The sequence below is a fragment of the Macrotis lagotis genome, chromosome 4 (genome assembly GCF_037893015.1).
Source record: "Macrotis lagotis isolate mMagLag1 chromosome 4, bilby.v1.9.chrom.fasta, whole genome shotgun sequence".
In the NCBI taxonomy this organism is placed as follows: domain Eukaryota; kingdom Metazoa; phylum Chordata; class Mammalia; order Peramelemorphia; family Peramelidae; genus Macrotis; species Macrotis lagotis.
The window spans coordinates 12,816,740-12,832,385 of NC_133661.1; the positions used below are offsets into that span (position 1 = coordinate 12,816,740).

The 15,646-nt window shown below is 41.1% G+C and overlaps 1 protein-coding gene across 2 annotated transcripts in view; it reads left to right on the forward strand.

Moving 5' to 3' along the window:
• The first annotated feature begins 9,534 nt into the window (after positions 1-9,534).
• ASAH2 (N-acylsphingosine amidohydrolase 2) overlaps positions 9,535-15,646 on the forward strand; it is a 79,451-nt gene continuing 73,339 nt past the window's right edge. For both annotated transcript variants that reach the window (XM_074236303.1, XM_074236302.1), the window contains exon 1: positions 9,535-9,659. The gene's annotated coding sequence lies outside the window, so the exon portion shown is untranslated. The remainder of the gene's footprint in view (positions 9,660-15,646) is intronic.

Here is a 15,646-nt window from a genome sequence, read left to right on the forward strand (position 1 = left end):
AAGAGGTATGAACAGACAAGGCAGGAGAATTAAAATTAACAATAACAAAACCAACAACATTAGTGATGCAGATTAACCGTAAAAGCAGGTCACACTTAATCTCCCAAAGAGCCAAATGTTAAAATTGTACTAGCATATCCTTACCCCCTTCTCATCTTCTTCACAAGTCTTCAGGTGTGTTGTGACTAGAATAGATTTTGGACCCATTGGGTCCTGCTCACCAGGTCTTTCTTTATGAAGCCTAAGGTGGCAGTAGGGATTGGTTTTTAAGTACCATGCCACTGTTAACTTCTATTGAGTTTACATTAGTAATTTCTCATTAGTGTTAGTCATCTGACCAGATTTAAACCCACTTAATTGTATGATTATCTAATCTACATTTTTTTTTTTTACCAAGGAACTGTTGGAATTATCTAGAGTTGTCTCTTGGGTTTTCTATTTGCAACACTGATTTCTACTTTTTAAAATTTGAATTTACAATCTTAGATTTGTTCTGATTAAATTTCACTTGATTTCTTTGGCTCTAGTCCAGCTTGTCAAGATCTTTGCGGATTGGGGCTTTGCCATCCTGTGTTGTTGCTATTCCTCCAGGTTTTGGAAATCAGAAAATCCAACAAGGATTCCATCTTTTCTTTGTGTTACTCATGGAAGACAGACAAGAGTTCAGGAGGGATCTTTGGGGAACACTCTTAAAGACTTCTCTCCAAAGTGACATTGAACCATTAATGACTTCTTTTTGGATTTGCCTATTCAACAAGATCTAAAGCCACCTAATGGAATCTACTCTGGTCCACTTCTATACAAATTGCTCACAAGTATAATATTGTCCAATGATTTGTTGAAATACAGAAATGTTTCACCTATAGGACTCCCTTATTGATCAATTCACCTAATCGGCAATGTAAATGAGGTAGGCCTGGTTTATCCTTTTCTGGATGAAACCCTTCTGACCCTCTTGGCTCACCATTTCCTTTTCTGCACGCCCACAAACTATCACCTTAATAAGCTACTTTAAAACTTTCTAGGGAATAGATGGCAAGGTTCCTGCCTAAAGCTTATAGACTATATTTTCTTCCCTCAAAGACAGGATTTGTCTTTTCCTGGTCTGGCAGTCCTTCTCTTGTTCTCCTAGATCTTTCAAAGATCAAGACTGACAGCCCACAACAGTGGCTCCAGCTGGGTCTCTTCATTGGAACTAATGGAAGGAAGCCAGTGCTGTCTTGCTGTTCTCTTATCCATTCCCTGCTTACCATCCTGTTTCTCCAGTCTAAAATTTATTCCCCTTGCAAAGAAAGCATAGGCAGAAGGTCAGTTTTTCTTGTAACATAATCAGCAACAGCATTATCATCATAATAGCCATAATAATGGTATTTTTATATTGTCTGATGGTTTGCCATGTACTTTATGTCCGTTATCTCATTGGATCATCAATCATTATTCCATCTCTTGCAAACTCTAGCTCAACCCCACCCAACGGTCCTGCCCATTCTTTGATCCTCCCGTAAAAGACTAAAAAACAAACAAACACATGAAAGAATAAAAAACAAGAAACAAAAAACAAGCCAACAAAGCCTGGACCAGAATTCTTTTCAAGTCTATCTTGACTTGAACACTTTCAGTGAAGGGAACCTGCTACTTGTCCAGGTGGTTCATTGTGTTTTTGTACAGTTCTAATAGTTTCAAAGTTTACCCTGACTTCGAGTCTAATTTTTTAATAATAAACTTAATAATTAAAAATGACTAATTTCCTTTGAAACTTTCACCCATTGTTTCATGTCCTTCCAAAAACACTCCATCGAGTTCTCCACCCACATGTACTGGGAAGCCTTTTTACTGACTGGTACCTTGTGTTTATACTGCAGCCCAAGTCTTCCTGTGAACTTCCACTGAGGTGTGGATTTCTGTAGGGTGAGCTAAAGTGAGGAACCAAGTGCCAAGTGGTGTATATTGAGCTGTTAGTACAATCCCTGGAGATTTCCTTACAAAGAAGAGGAAACCTAACCCTCTGTTACTTATCCAGGAAGAATTTATAATTTTCATTGTAGTAACTACTTTTAATCTCTTAGCTAATTTATTTAAGGTTTAATGGGTTTTCCTCCCTTTCATATTTTTTTTCCTAAATCTCATTCTAAGATAATAGAAGCTTCTTCCATAATTGTTAACGTCGATGGCATACAGGTTGCCCACTCCATCATGCCAGTTGCCTCCCAAAGTTATTAAATGTAGTACATCCTTAGACAAATCATGAGAAATTGTCCAGTCTCCCCCCCCCCATTCAGATGTGATTCTGCATTTGAATTTGAACCTGGATTAGAATAATCAGAGATAGAGATGCTCTCCCAGGTTCCATTAGCCACTGATGTTTTGGAGCCATGGTGGCATCTGCCAGTGTTTATAAGGAATTTGAGGGAGAAGAAGAAGAGAGACAGCTAGGTCAAGAGGATTCATCCATGGGCTCACTCTTCATCTTATGTCATGCAGAATTCACAGGGTAAAACATTTGTGTTTATTTACCTCTTTCTAGAAAGATTTTGACAGCTGCTATTTGGTATTGCCCCTGCTGGAGAAACAGGTGGGGTCCTGGCTGAGCTGAGAGATGGTCGAGAATGATCGGTGAATGGGTAAACTGGTCTTCATTCTTCCCTCTTTGCCTCAGAGTTAGGTGGGAGGTTCAGAAATCATGTTGCCCTCTTCCCTGCCCCCCCCCCCAAAAGGAAAAGTCAATGAACAGGGAAAGATGCTCCTGCTGTGGAAGTCAAGCCTGATTTGATTGATTGCTATTATTTCCAACAAACTGTATTAGTTGGTCCTTTCACATGAATCCCCCTTTTCCTGACTTTCTTTCATTTCTCTTTACTGTTTATTCTTATTGTTATATAAAGAAATTAGTAACCACCAACCCTTGTCATGTGTTTTGTGTCAGTCTGGTGATAGGGTGAACTTGGAGTCATTGGAATAAAAACAGAAGCCACATCCAGAGCTTTAAGTGAGACCCAAGAAGTCCCAGAGTAATCATTTCTTTCTAATTTTTTTGGTTATTCACCTATTATATTCCTTAATTAGCTGAAGAGTATTAGCAGAAGGTACAATCAGCAGTGACATTAGGAACCCAAGCCATCTGGATCCAATGAGCAGATAATGGATCAGAATGACTGGAAATGAACCTAGATGTGAGGCAATGGGGTTAAGTGACTTGTTAGTCAGTGTCAAGTGTCTGAGGCTGGATTTGAACTCAGGCCCTTCTGACTCCAGGGTTGGTGTTCTATCCACTGTACCACCTAGCTACCCCTATTTGGGATTTTCTTGGCAGAGATCCTAGAGGGGTTTTCCATTTCCTTCTCCAGCTCATTTCACAGATAAGAGAATTGAGGTAAACAGGGTTAAGTGACTTGCCTAGGGTGAACTGAGGCTGCATTTGAACTCAGAAAGATGAGTCTGTTTCTAGGCCTGGTGCTAGGTCCACTGCAGTGGCACCTAGCTGTCCCTTTGCAGCTTTTGTATATTTAAAATAAGCATCAGGATTTGTTTTCAACCCAATAATTCATTGTCTCTTTCTGACAAGACTTATGACTTGACTTAGAGGAGCCTAAAAATTCGAGTCAGCTGGATTCTTTCAAGTGACCCAGCCAGTGTTTGTGATTTTCTTGCCATGGAGAGGGAAGCCTGTCCTGGTGGTTTATCAGCCTCCTAGGAAACCAGAGCTGTCCTCAAGCAGCCTAGAGTAAAATGGTCAATATTTCCCTCTTACTGGTTTTAATGGTACATAAAGCAATGGAGTTTTACTGCTAGGAAGGAATTTAGAGATCATCTAGTTCAATCCTCTCAATTTTAGAGATTAGGAAGCTGAGTCCTCCTGAGGATAAGAGATGGACCCAAGTGAGGGAGGTAGGAGACAGATCCATGTTTGCTCCTGAGAAGGGAAAAATCAAAATAAAACCTAATTTCATACTAAAAGAAAATTAAACATGCTGATTTGATTACCGGGGAGTGAAATGAATCTCAATAACTTTTCTGGCATCTGTCCCTGACTCTCAATTTTCATCCTTGTTTGCCTGGACTGTTACCACAAGCTTCTTTCTAATGGGCTTCCCTGGCTTCCAGGATCTCTACTCTCCTATCGAGCCTCCACACAGCTGCCATGATGACTTGGCATGATTTTCCATGGTCTGCAGTGGAATGACATCTCTCCAGACTTTGATGATGACACTTGTCATTTCTCTCTGCATAATAGTGCTGTGATTCTCGGTTTATTTCTCATTGGAGTCCGCTAATAAGGTCGGCAGATGCCCAAGGTTAGTGGATGTCATAGGGATTTCACATTCATAGAAAGTCATCTCATTCAAATTTTCATTGTATAGATGAGAAAACTTGGGCTCAGAGGGGTGAAGGAGGTGATCCCAGATTCAGCAGCCTTTCCTAGCTTGGTTTTATAGATGAGGAAATAGAGGCCCAGGGAAAGAAATGAAGTGACCTTGCCTACAGCCACAAGGTCATAATTCTGCCGGCTCACTGCTCTCCTCTGTCATGAACAACCCTGATATGCCTCCATGGTCCATGAATGGGTCCATAGAGCATCCTTTATTCTTGACTGTCTTCTCTTAAACTTCTTTCACATTCTTCCATCTACAGAAACTTGGTCCTGACCAGAAGATGCTGCATTCCTGGCTGCCCATTACAATGATCATTCCGTCCCTCAGAACCTTAGCCCTACAGAACAGAAGAACCAAGAAGGTAGTTCCATCACTCTACAACCTCTTCCCACTTCTGGTTTCTCTATCTATTTATACTCATGGTTTCCAAAGGCTTTTGATCACACGCCTCTATTAATGAAAAACTTTTGAGCAGGAATATTTAACATATGAATTTGGTGTCATCTAATATGAATAAAACATGACTAATTTTTATCATATAAATGATCTAAATTATTCCATAATAGTGATAACCAGGAATTTTAAAAGGATGAGAAAAGAGGAAATAAACATTATTATACATTTTCTCATTTTATTAATGAATAATGCAAACAACCTTTTCGTTCTTGCTAAAGTTTATCACTAATAATATTAGTGAGAACAATGTGTTTTGAATATACCTAATTGTTTTTTTTTAGGTTTTTGCAAGGCAAATGGGGTTAAGTAGCTTGCCCAAGGCCACACAGCTAGGTAATTATTAAGTGTCTGAGACCGGATTTGAACCCAGGTACTCCTGACTCCAAGGCCGGTGCTTTATCCACTACACCACCTAGCTGCCCTATACCTAATTGTTTTACCTAATTACCATTTTGTTAATTTTTTTCAATGCAATGGGATTAGGTGACTTGCCCAAGATCACAGAGGTAAGTATTAAGTGTCTGAGATAAAATTTGAACTCAGATCCTCCTGACTCCAGGGCCAGTGTTCTGGAGTCCTCTGGCCACTTCGCCACCTAGCTACCCCTGCCTAATTCTTTTTCAAAAAGATTTTGTGTACATCCTAGAGGTTAGGATGAACTTAATAATAATGATTACTAGTTAATTGTTAGTAGTTAATAGTTATTAGTAGTTAATTTGAGCAATGTCTTTTAGCTGCTTTTTTTAAAAATTGAAAGATACAGAATGTAGCAATCAAAGTTTGGTCTGAGCTGACAGGGAACAGAACTTTGTCACAGAACTCCAATTTCTTGAGTTAATAGACATTCATGAAGTATGGTGCAAAAACAACCATCAAAAGCAATTTGTTTCTGATTTTAACCCAGGAGAAAGTTTTCTCCCCACCTCCTTTTCTTAAAGGGCAATTGGAGTTAATTGACTTGGCCAGAATCACAATCACTAAGTTTCTAAGTCCAGATTTGAACCTTGGTCTTCCTGACTCTAGGGCCAGTTCTCTATATCTACCATCCATCCATCCATCCATCCATCCATCCATCCATCCATCCATCTGCCTATCTCCATCTCCATTTCTATCTCCATCTCTATCTCTATCTCTATCTCTATCTCTATCTCTATCTCTATCTCTATCTCTATCTCTATCTCTATCTCTATCTCTATCTCTATCTCTATCATCATCTCTATCTCTATCTATCTCTATCTCTATCTATCTGTATCTGTATCTGTATCTCTATTGCTATCGCTATCACTATCTCTATCATCTATCTATCATCTATCTATCTATCTATCTATCTATCTGTCTATCTAACTTACCTGTCTATCTGGTCTATCCATTATCTCTCCATTCAACTTTATATACATTATGCTGTTAAATGGATGTTACCACAACTTTGTTCTGCAGTCATAAATTGGAACTTTGGGTTGTATTTTTGTTAGGAATTGAGGAGCCAGAAGACAGTAAGCTTGTCTGGACAATCAAGTACAGAAAGAGGAGTATTATATTGTAATTCTAAAGCTACATTGGGACCAAGTGGAGAAGAACTTTAAATGTTAACAAGAAGACTTTATCTCTGATGCCAGGTCAATGGGAAGCCACTGGAGTGGATTGAAAGGGGGATGATAGGGTAGATCCAAGCTTTAGGAAAAATCATTTTGGTCACTATATGAAGGAAGGATTGGAATAGGGAAAGCCAATAAGGAAGCTATTGAAATAGTTCAAGAAGAAAGATGATGAGAATATGAATTAGGTATATGACTGAAAGAATGGAAAGAAGGGTTGCGGAGGCAGATGTGTAAATGGAAATGATAAGAGTTGGCAAATCCTTTGATGTGTAGGGTTGATGAAAGTGAGGAGTTGGGGATGATGGCAAGATTATGAAGGTGGATGATCTGAAAGATGATGGTACCTTCAGCAATTAATAGGAAACCTTCAAAGAGTGGGTGGCTTTTGAGGGGGGTAGAAAATATATGAAGATTTGTGAGGGTCAGTACAACAATCTATTCTTGTGCTTGCTATAGGACTCTCCTACCCAAAACAAAAGCGGGCATAACGATGTTTGGTTGCTAACCCCTAGAATAGAGCCTGCCTTTTGAGAGTTCCTACTGAGGTTGCCTATTGATTTTGGAGTGTGGAGAGAGGGACTCTCAGGAGGTGGGGATCCCCATGTATAACTGTTATGTTAAGGCTATATCTACCCTGAGAGGGGGATAACTAGTGCAGAAAGGGCCAAAAGAAGTTGAGGTTGCTCAATATTGGAGAGAATGGAGTCAGGAGTGAGGGAGTGTTGGTGGACAATGGATGAAGAATAGGGAAACAAACCCTAAACTTGGTTATCATGCTAAGGAGAGGATGTGACACATCTTCCTTCCTTGATTAATTATATATCCCTTGGGAGCATACCAAGGCCCCCACAAGGTTTAAGATTCTCTTTGGAGACCAGACTTTCTACACAGACTTATTGTGAAAATCTACCAGCTTCTAGGTTACTCTCTAACTTTCCTATGGAATTCTGTATCTGATTCTTGCTCCTCTCAATCCCAAACCTGTCTTGACATACTACACTGCTGTTCCAGTCATCCCCCAGGTGGTTAGCTTCCCTTCTCATCTCTTGCATCCTTGTTCCAACTCAGGCCCCTCAAAGCCACAGGGATGGTCCTACTTTAGATCTTAATCTAATTCCAAATCATATATCCCACATGATTTTAAACTTGAAAATCTCCCCACTTTTGCTCTTTTTCCATTTTGAGTATCTCTTATTGATTGGCTCCTTCTCTGTAGACTGAAAACACCCCTACCTCTCCCTCATCCTTTGATGGGGTGGGTGGGTGTGGGAAACACATTTTACTTGATTTCGCATCCCCTCCAGTCAAGACTTCATCTGGTGATGTCATGGACTCTCTATGAAATGAAGGACAAGCATCGGCAGCCCCTCAACCTAATGCCCTTTATCTTTCCTCCCTTTTATAGTCAAAAGAAAGAGTAGAGACTGAACCTGGGGTGCAGTTTGTAGTGAGATTTGAGGTGAGGCCATCAAGTTTAGTAATCCTAGTAGGCACCTTCTCTGCAACTCATGGACTTAGAAAAGTGTGAATGATTTGGCCAAGGCCACACAACTAATGTCTGAGTTGGAATTTGAATGCGGGTTTTCCTGGTTTCCGGACCAAATCTCTGTCCAGAAGAGATGCCTACCCTTGTTACCTTTGGCTCCCATTTACTTCTTAATCCTTTCCTAGCTGGTTTCTGACTCTCAACATGCAAGGAAAATAGCTTTGTTCATGGTCCATATAGACCTGAAGCCTTCTACAGTCTGACTCCAACCAACCATTGCAATCTTGTTTCTCATGACTGTCCTTCATGTGCTCAATGTTCTGTCCAAACTAGATAATAGTAGAGATGACAGAATGAAGGAGGACTCCTAACCATTCCATGACCTTGACAATGCAATCTCTGCATCTCTGAATTTTTCCAAGGAGGCAACAACATTTTCAAAGAGAAATAAACAGAATAGACCTGGAAGGGAGTGCTTTTTCCCTTAAAGGAATCAAGACAGGGTTCCTGGAACCTCCTGTAAAGTGGCCTCAGGGAATAGCCTTGAAGAAGTCCCAGGGTTCTGGTAGGTGTCGTTGAACAGGAGGGGATGTTTTGAGAGGAACCCCTCCTTTTATCTCTACCTTCCCTCATTCTCCTGGTCCTCTTTCTAGACCCAGTTCATTCCATGAAACCTTCCTTTATTCACACCCTCCTTCCTTCCCTTTTTGTACTTCCTTTAAAAGAATACCTTATGTGAACTTATCTGTAAAGATGCTTTATCTTCCCTAGAGAATAGAAATAACAAGCTCTATTAACTTTGTCTCTCTGATTCTGCCTTTCTCTGTCTTTCTCTTTCCCTGCTTTTCTGTCTAGCTACACAGCCAATGCACATCCAGCCCACTATAATGTGGTATAGCACAAAATTTGCTTCCTTACAAGCAGGGTTGGGAAGAATATCCAATGAGATTTTATATGTATATATGTCTATCTATCATCTTATCTATCTATCCATCCAGCTTGCTTTCTTTATTTCTTTCTTTCTCTTTCTTTCTTTCTTTCTTTCTTCCTTCCTTCCTTCCTTTCTTCCTTCCTTCCTTCCTTCCTTCCTTCCTTCCTTCCTTCCTTCCTTCCTTCATTTCGTTCTTTCTTTCTATCATCTATCTATATTTGGGTATATATATATATATATATATATATATATATATATATATATACAAACATATATGTATTTATACATATATGTATAAAAGTGCTTTGCAAATCTCAGGGAGCTATAAATTCTGAGAAGAGAACTGGCTTCAAATCCTGCTTCTGTTTTCAACTTCTGTGACCTTCTGTAAATCACTCATTTGTTCTCTGTACCTCAGTTTCCTCTAAGGATGAGGGAGTTGTCTTCACTGTCTTGTGCCATCCCTCCAGGTTCTGGATCTATTATCCTGTGACCTCTGAAATCCCTTGCAGATCTAACTCCTTCCCCCATGTGACAGATCATGGGGGGGGGACAGTGCCCGGCCCAGCTTGGGAGGCAGTGCCCAAGTAGTTAAGAAGTGGCCAATCCTTTTCTTCCCTTCCCTTGCCTTCCCTTCCCTGGTTGGTGTCTCCAGGCTCCAACCAGTTAACCTGCAGCACTCCCTCCCCTCTTGGAGAGAGAAGCAGGCTCTGCTGCTGCCAGCCTGTGGGATCCCAAAGCTCCCTGCTCTGGTCTGGGGCTCCCAGGGGGAGGAGAGGCCAGGCGGCCTTGAAGCAGCTGCACCAGCCAGCCTCCCGGTAGGTAGCCTTCTCTTGGATCGCTGCCCTTTGTTTTTCTCCCCAGAGAACAAAACCCGGCTTGTTCATGTTTGCAAACAAGGGCCCCTGGCCCCTGAGCAGCAGCAGCAGCAGCAGATGTGGGCCTCCTGCATTTCTGGTGGCAATCAGGGCTGGGGGCTGGGGGGAGCTGCTCATCCCCCCTCTTCCCTCCCTCTTTCTCCTTCTATCTGCATCTTGGCTTGAATGCTGACTGAAGGCCAGCACTGTTTGATGAGGTCGTCTGAATGTCGTCGTTATTGTAGCAGCATCCTCCTCCTCAGAGAAGCAGCTCTTAGCTAGAAAACTCTTTTTGCATGTTGGACCTAAGGGTACATACATGAGAGCTGAAAGACAGAGTGGGCAATGGCAGCCTTGGAAGCAGAAAAACCTGGCTTCAGGACCTATACTGACTGTGTGGCTCAGGGCCAGTCACTTAACCTCTCAGGTCCTGGTCCTATAGAAGTTCCTGAGGCACATTGCAGATCTGCATTGGTGGTAGGAGTTTCATACCGGAGTTCCCCACTCCAATGAAATGACAGATCTGGACCAAATTTGTTAGATCTGGACTCCAAGACTCCATGAAAGCCTGGATCTATCCAATCCCTGATTCTGTCCAATGAGGCAGGTCCAGCCCCATCCATCCTTCCATTCCCCCATCCCTACATCCATCCTTCCATTCATCCATCTAGTCATCCATGCCTTGCCATCTAGTGCCATTCTCAGCTGTGCTCTTCTAAAAATTCAGCAGAGACGAAATCTATGTACCCACTGCCACCACCTCAGCCATAGAGAGCTGGACCACAGAAAAAAGAGACTTAGATCTCAACCCAGTCTCTGTCACCGCCTAGCTATGTGACCCTGCCCAGAAAAGCCTCTTCACTTTGTTCAGCCTTAGTTACTTCATTTAAAGCACTTGCTTCCTTACAGGGTTGGAAAGAATATCCAATGAAATTTTATATGTCTGTCTGTCTGTCTGTCTGTCTATCTATCTATCATCTATCTATCCATCCATCCACCCACCCACCTGTCCATCTATCTATCTATCATCTGTCTCTCTATCTATCTATCCATCCACCCTTCCATCCGTCTTTCTATGTATCCATCCATCTATTTATCTATCTCTCTATCATCTATCTATATTTGTGTATGTAAATACACACATATATGTATATATATATATATATATGTATAAAAATGCTTTGCAAATCTCAGGGTGCTCTGTAAAGTCTAACTATTATTAATATAAAGTTTGCTTAGTAACCGTCAGTGCTAAATGGTTAAAACACACTTTTCTATAATTAGGAATATAGCATTCAGATCCCCTGGACTAAGAGAATAAACTTCTTTGAATTCATACTATGCCCTAGTGAGAGAAGACTCATCTGAAAGGAGACATTTCCCCTAGAATTGGAAGACTCCAATTGGAAGACTCTGGGACATTCTTTGACTGGAAATAACTTTTAGAATTCTGAGTTCTCTTAAAAGAATTTTACTCAGTAGTTTCCATTGGGTCTTGCTGACCCCTCGTTACCCCATGATGCTGATTGGGTCCTTTATCCCTATGATACAGAGGATAAAATCAAAGTCAATAGGGTGAGCAGGAACTTTCCCAGGTCTGGGGCATCCAGGATCTTGGAGGATGAAGGCTTGGAAGTAGTTTGTCAGAGTGAAGCAGTGTGCAGGCCCTTCCCGGTGCTGCAGTCTCCTTCGGACGACTGATTTAAATGGCTGGCTGATTTGTCTCAAGGTCAGTGGCCCTAACTTCTGAGGTACCTCGAATTCATTGACTACTTCCCAATCTGGCAATTGCTTGTCAAAAGCTGAGGGAACATCTCCTGCTAGGGCAATGGATGGGGCATATTGAAGACATACCTCTCCCTCAAATCTGCTTGACAAAGCTGTCTAAAATAGCATCAATTAGACATTAATTAGTATGAAGAAAGCCTCTTTTAAAAGACAAAAACCCTTGGCAGGATTAAGTAACCTCTCAGTTATTCATGCCTTAGTGTGAATTAGTTTAAGAAGTTTATTTTTAGTAACCACTCGTATATGTGTGTTTATATATTTATATGCACACATATGCAACCGAACCCTTTCCAGTGGGTCACCAGGAAGTGGTTTGCATGCAGGTCTACTGACTCCAAGGTTAATCTTTAGTTTACTAGAGCCTACATTACTAGCTCAGACCCACCTCACGCATGCAAAAGAACATGCGGCTTTAGTGATGAACTTCACCTTGGTGGGGCACCAAAGCTCTTCAGGGAAATTCATCCATCCTTAGTCCATCTCAATGCTCAGTGTTATTCCCTTCCAACTGGAACTAATGGGCAGATTTTGCAAGAAGACAGGGAAGGCACAGGGAGCCAGGTATAGCAATAAGACAGTTTATGGGTCATCGGTGTTGGGAAAAATAATTGCTCACTGCTAAGTTTCCTTCTCTTGCCTCTTTACAGCTAGGAGAGGTGCTGAAACTAGAAGGGGTAAAGAGTCCTATTTCACTGGTGATACAGATTGCTATCATCTAGAACCCCTTTAAATGGATTTGGAGAGTGGCCAAAGGAATTCCCTGTGGCAAAGTGGGCAGCAGATCATTCTGTCAATGCCTAGGCTGGGCTTGGAATGATAAACATCAAGTTCGCCACCGGGGTCCTATCCAAAGCTTTTAAAAAATTATATATATAAAATTTATTATTATTGTTGTTGTTATTATAGAAATATTTTATTTATTTTCCATATTGATAGTTTCTACCAATCACATTTTTGCAAAGTTTGGAGTTTTAGAATTTTTTTCTTTCTCCCTCCTCCTTTGCCCCAACAGAAGGCAATCTGATCTAGTCTTTATGTTTGTTTCTATGATATGCATAGATCAAAATTGAATATGTTGTGAGAGATCTAACAGATCCAAAATGAAGAAAGAAAACATCAGAAACAGCAAAATTACATAATACATAAGACAACTTTTAAAAACTTTAAATTATTTAAATTATTACACTTATGGGTTGAGCAAGTCCATCATGGTAGATCATCACCCCCATGGTGCTTTTAGGGTGTACAGTGTTCTTCTGGTTCTACTCATCTCACTCAGCATCAGTTCATGCCAGTCTTTCCAGGCTTCTCTGAAATCCCATTCCTTCTGATTTCTAATAGAACAGTAATGTTTCATCACTACTACAATTTGTTCAGCCATTCTCCAGTTGATGGGCATCCCCTCAATTTCCAATTCTTTGCCACTACAAAAAGAAATACTATGAATATTTTTGTTCATATGGGAATTTTACCCTTTTTCATGATCTTTTCAGGGTATAGACCCAGTAGTGGTATTGCTGGATCAAAGGGTATGCATATTTTTCTTGCCCTTTGGGCATAGTTCCGAATTGCTCTCCAGAAAGGTTGGATGAATTCACAGCTCCATCAACAATGCATCAGGGTCCCAGCTTTCCCACATCCCTTCCAACATTGAACATTATCCTTTCTGGTCATCTTGGTCAATCTGAGACTATTCAAAGTTTTTCCAGTTTGGGAGAATCTTGGTTCATAGATTTAGAACTGAAAGGAACCTTAGATAATACTGAGTTCACAGGTCATTATTTTGAATAAGGGTGGCATTGGTTAATATTTTATCAACCAAATCACTCTGTCCAACTTAAAGGAAAGGGCAAAATGCTCAATCAATTCATTTTAGTCATAGGCCTTGGAGGAAGAATGAAAAATCTTTGAAAGTCCTTTGAGGAAGTGAAATATAAGAAGCCCATTCCCATTGGTTGCAGGATTTCATCATATTGTCTGGGTCTGGTATAAAAACATCAGGATAGCTGAAATTGGGGAATTGCAGAAAGTAGAACAAGTGTGGGAGACCAGTCCATCCTGGACAAGAAGTCACCTGGGGGGGGGGGGGAGAAGCCTCAGACTTACCCTGACGGAGCTTCTTCCCCTCACTTTCCTTGTCTTTAAGCTTTAAGGAATACAGTGGATGATGAACTATCCCAAGTTTTCACCAGTATCCTAGCATCCTTCTGATACAGGGATAGCCAGTGGTAGTATCTGCACTGGGAGCCAAGGATAGACTGGATGTAAATTTACCTTATTGAAGAAGGTTTCTCCAACACCCCACATATGGTAGAAAAGGACTAGTGGCCCTATGGAGCCATGAGTTACCCCTTCCCCACATGTGTTCTCTCAGTTTGAACTCACTCTCCCCAGGGCTCTGTAGGTACTTACAGGAGAGGCTTTTGGGAAGAATAAGTCCCATCTCAACCAGACTTAATCTACTAAAGTAAATATCCCTTCCTAAAAGCTACTTAAGGTTGGCTAATTAAATTGATTCTCAACTGTTTATCTGGAGAAAAACAAACTAACCAGGACTTGAGGCAATGGCATTAGAGGACCACCCTCAATTCTTCAGCAATTCAACCTTTCTCCCTGAGGGAGAGATTTACCTTCTGTTTTCTGAAAGTGCCCAGAAAATTGAGATAAGGATCTCTAGAGCTAATATGGGTCCCAAAAGGAAGAGGTAGCTCAGGTTTTCACAGAGGGTAATTGAAAGAACCTCAGAGGCCATTTCAGAATCCTTCTCCTTATTTTACAAATGAATAAACTGAGGCTCAGAGAGTGACATACCTCCAAGTCAACAGTGTTTTGAGCCCATGTCTTCCACTGAGGAGGGATTTAGCTTCAGATAAAACATCATTCCACCCCCCATCCCCCACCCCCCCAAAAAAAGCCTGGGGAATCTATTCATTAGGGGCTAGAAATATCACAGGATCTCCTATCTTTTTGTCTGCTCATTTAGAGGATGTTCTTCTGAGCTAAAACTTTTTGTTAGCAGTTTTCTAAATTAAACCCCTGGCTTCCAGGCTCTCCTGTCCCTACCTTGCTGCTAGAATAATGTTCCTATGGTCCTGATTTAACCATTTCTACCTTCCCACCCAAGAATCTTCTCTAGCTCCCCATTCCTTTAGCATAAAGGGAAGCTCTCTGCAGCGTGGCTTCCCCAGCATGACTCCAACCTATTTTTCCAGACCAATTCCTTAAAGCCTTCAACTTTCCAGCCAATGAGCTAATTTGATGTTTTCTGAACTCATTATTCTATCTTCCTTCCTCTGCACAGCCTATTCTCTTTTGCTGGAATGCCCTCCCTGACTGCTCAGCTCTGCTTCTTAGAAATCTTGGCTAGTCCCACATCAAGACCCAGCTCAGCTGCTACTTCTTAGTCAAGGGCTAGCTCGAATTTCCCTGGGTTCTCTTGTGTTTGATGTTCTCTCCCATCTTCTGATAGTCTCATTACTTACTAGCCATGTGACCCTGCTTAACCTCTATTTGCCTCAGTTTCCTCATATGTAAAATGATGATAATAATAATGACCCTACTTTCCAGGGTTCTTGTGAAACTCAAATAAGATAATAATTGTAAAGCATGTGGCCTAGAGCCTGCAGCCTGGCACAAGAAATGTGAGCCCTCTTTATTTTTTGTGTGTCAATGCTATAGACCTGGGTAGAATGAAAGTATCTGAAAGACAGTTCATAGGTTTCATTTTTCTTTTTGTGGCCCCTTCACCTGGTACCTTTCATACAGTAGGGAATTAAAAATTGAATTGGAGAAGGTAATAGATACAATGGAAAGATTCTTGGCTCTGTAGTTCAAAGTCCTGAGTTCACACACTGCTTCTGCTATGACCCTGGAAAATCACAACTCTGTAGGACCTCAGTTTCTTGTGGGTCTATGGTCTAATAATGACATTTTGGAATTGAATTGTGAAAAAATACAGTAAGTTTCTCAGTCCCTTGGAGACTGTGTGTCCTTGGGGAAGTCATTTCAGCTTCTTTTTGTTTCCTCAGCTCTAAGGGAGTGCTGAATGAGGTGAGCACCCTTGTCTCTGAATCTGTGGGTCCATAAATCTGGAAGGTTCTCACCCCCTTCTCCAGAATGGCTAGTTTTGTCACAGTCTTATCTGCTCTGTTCTGTAAACA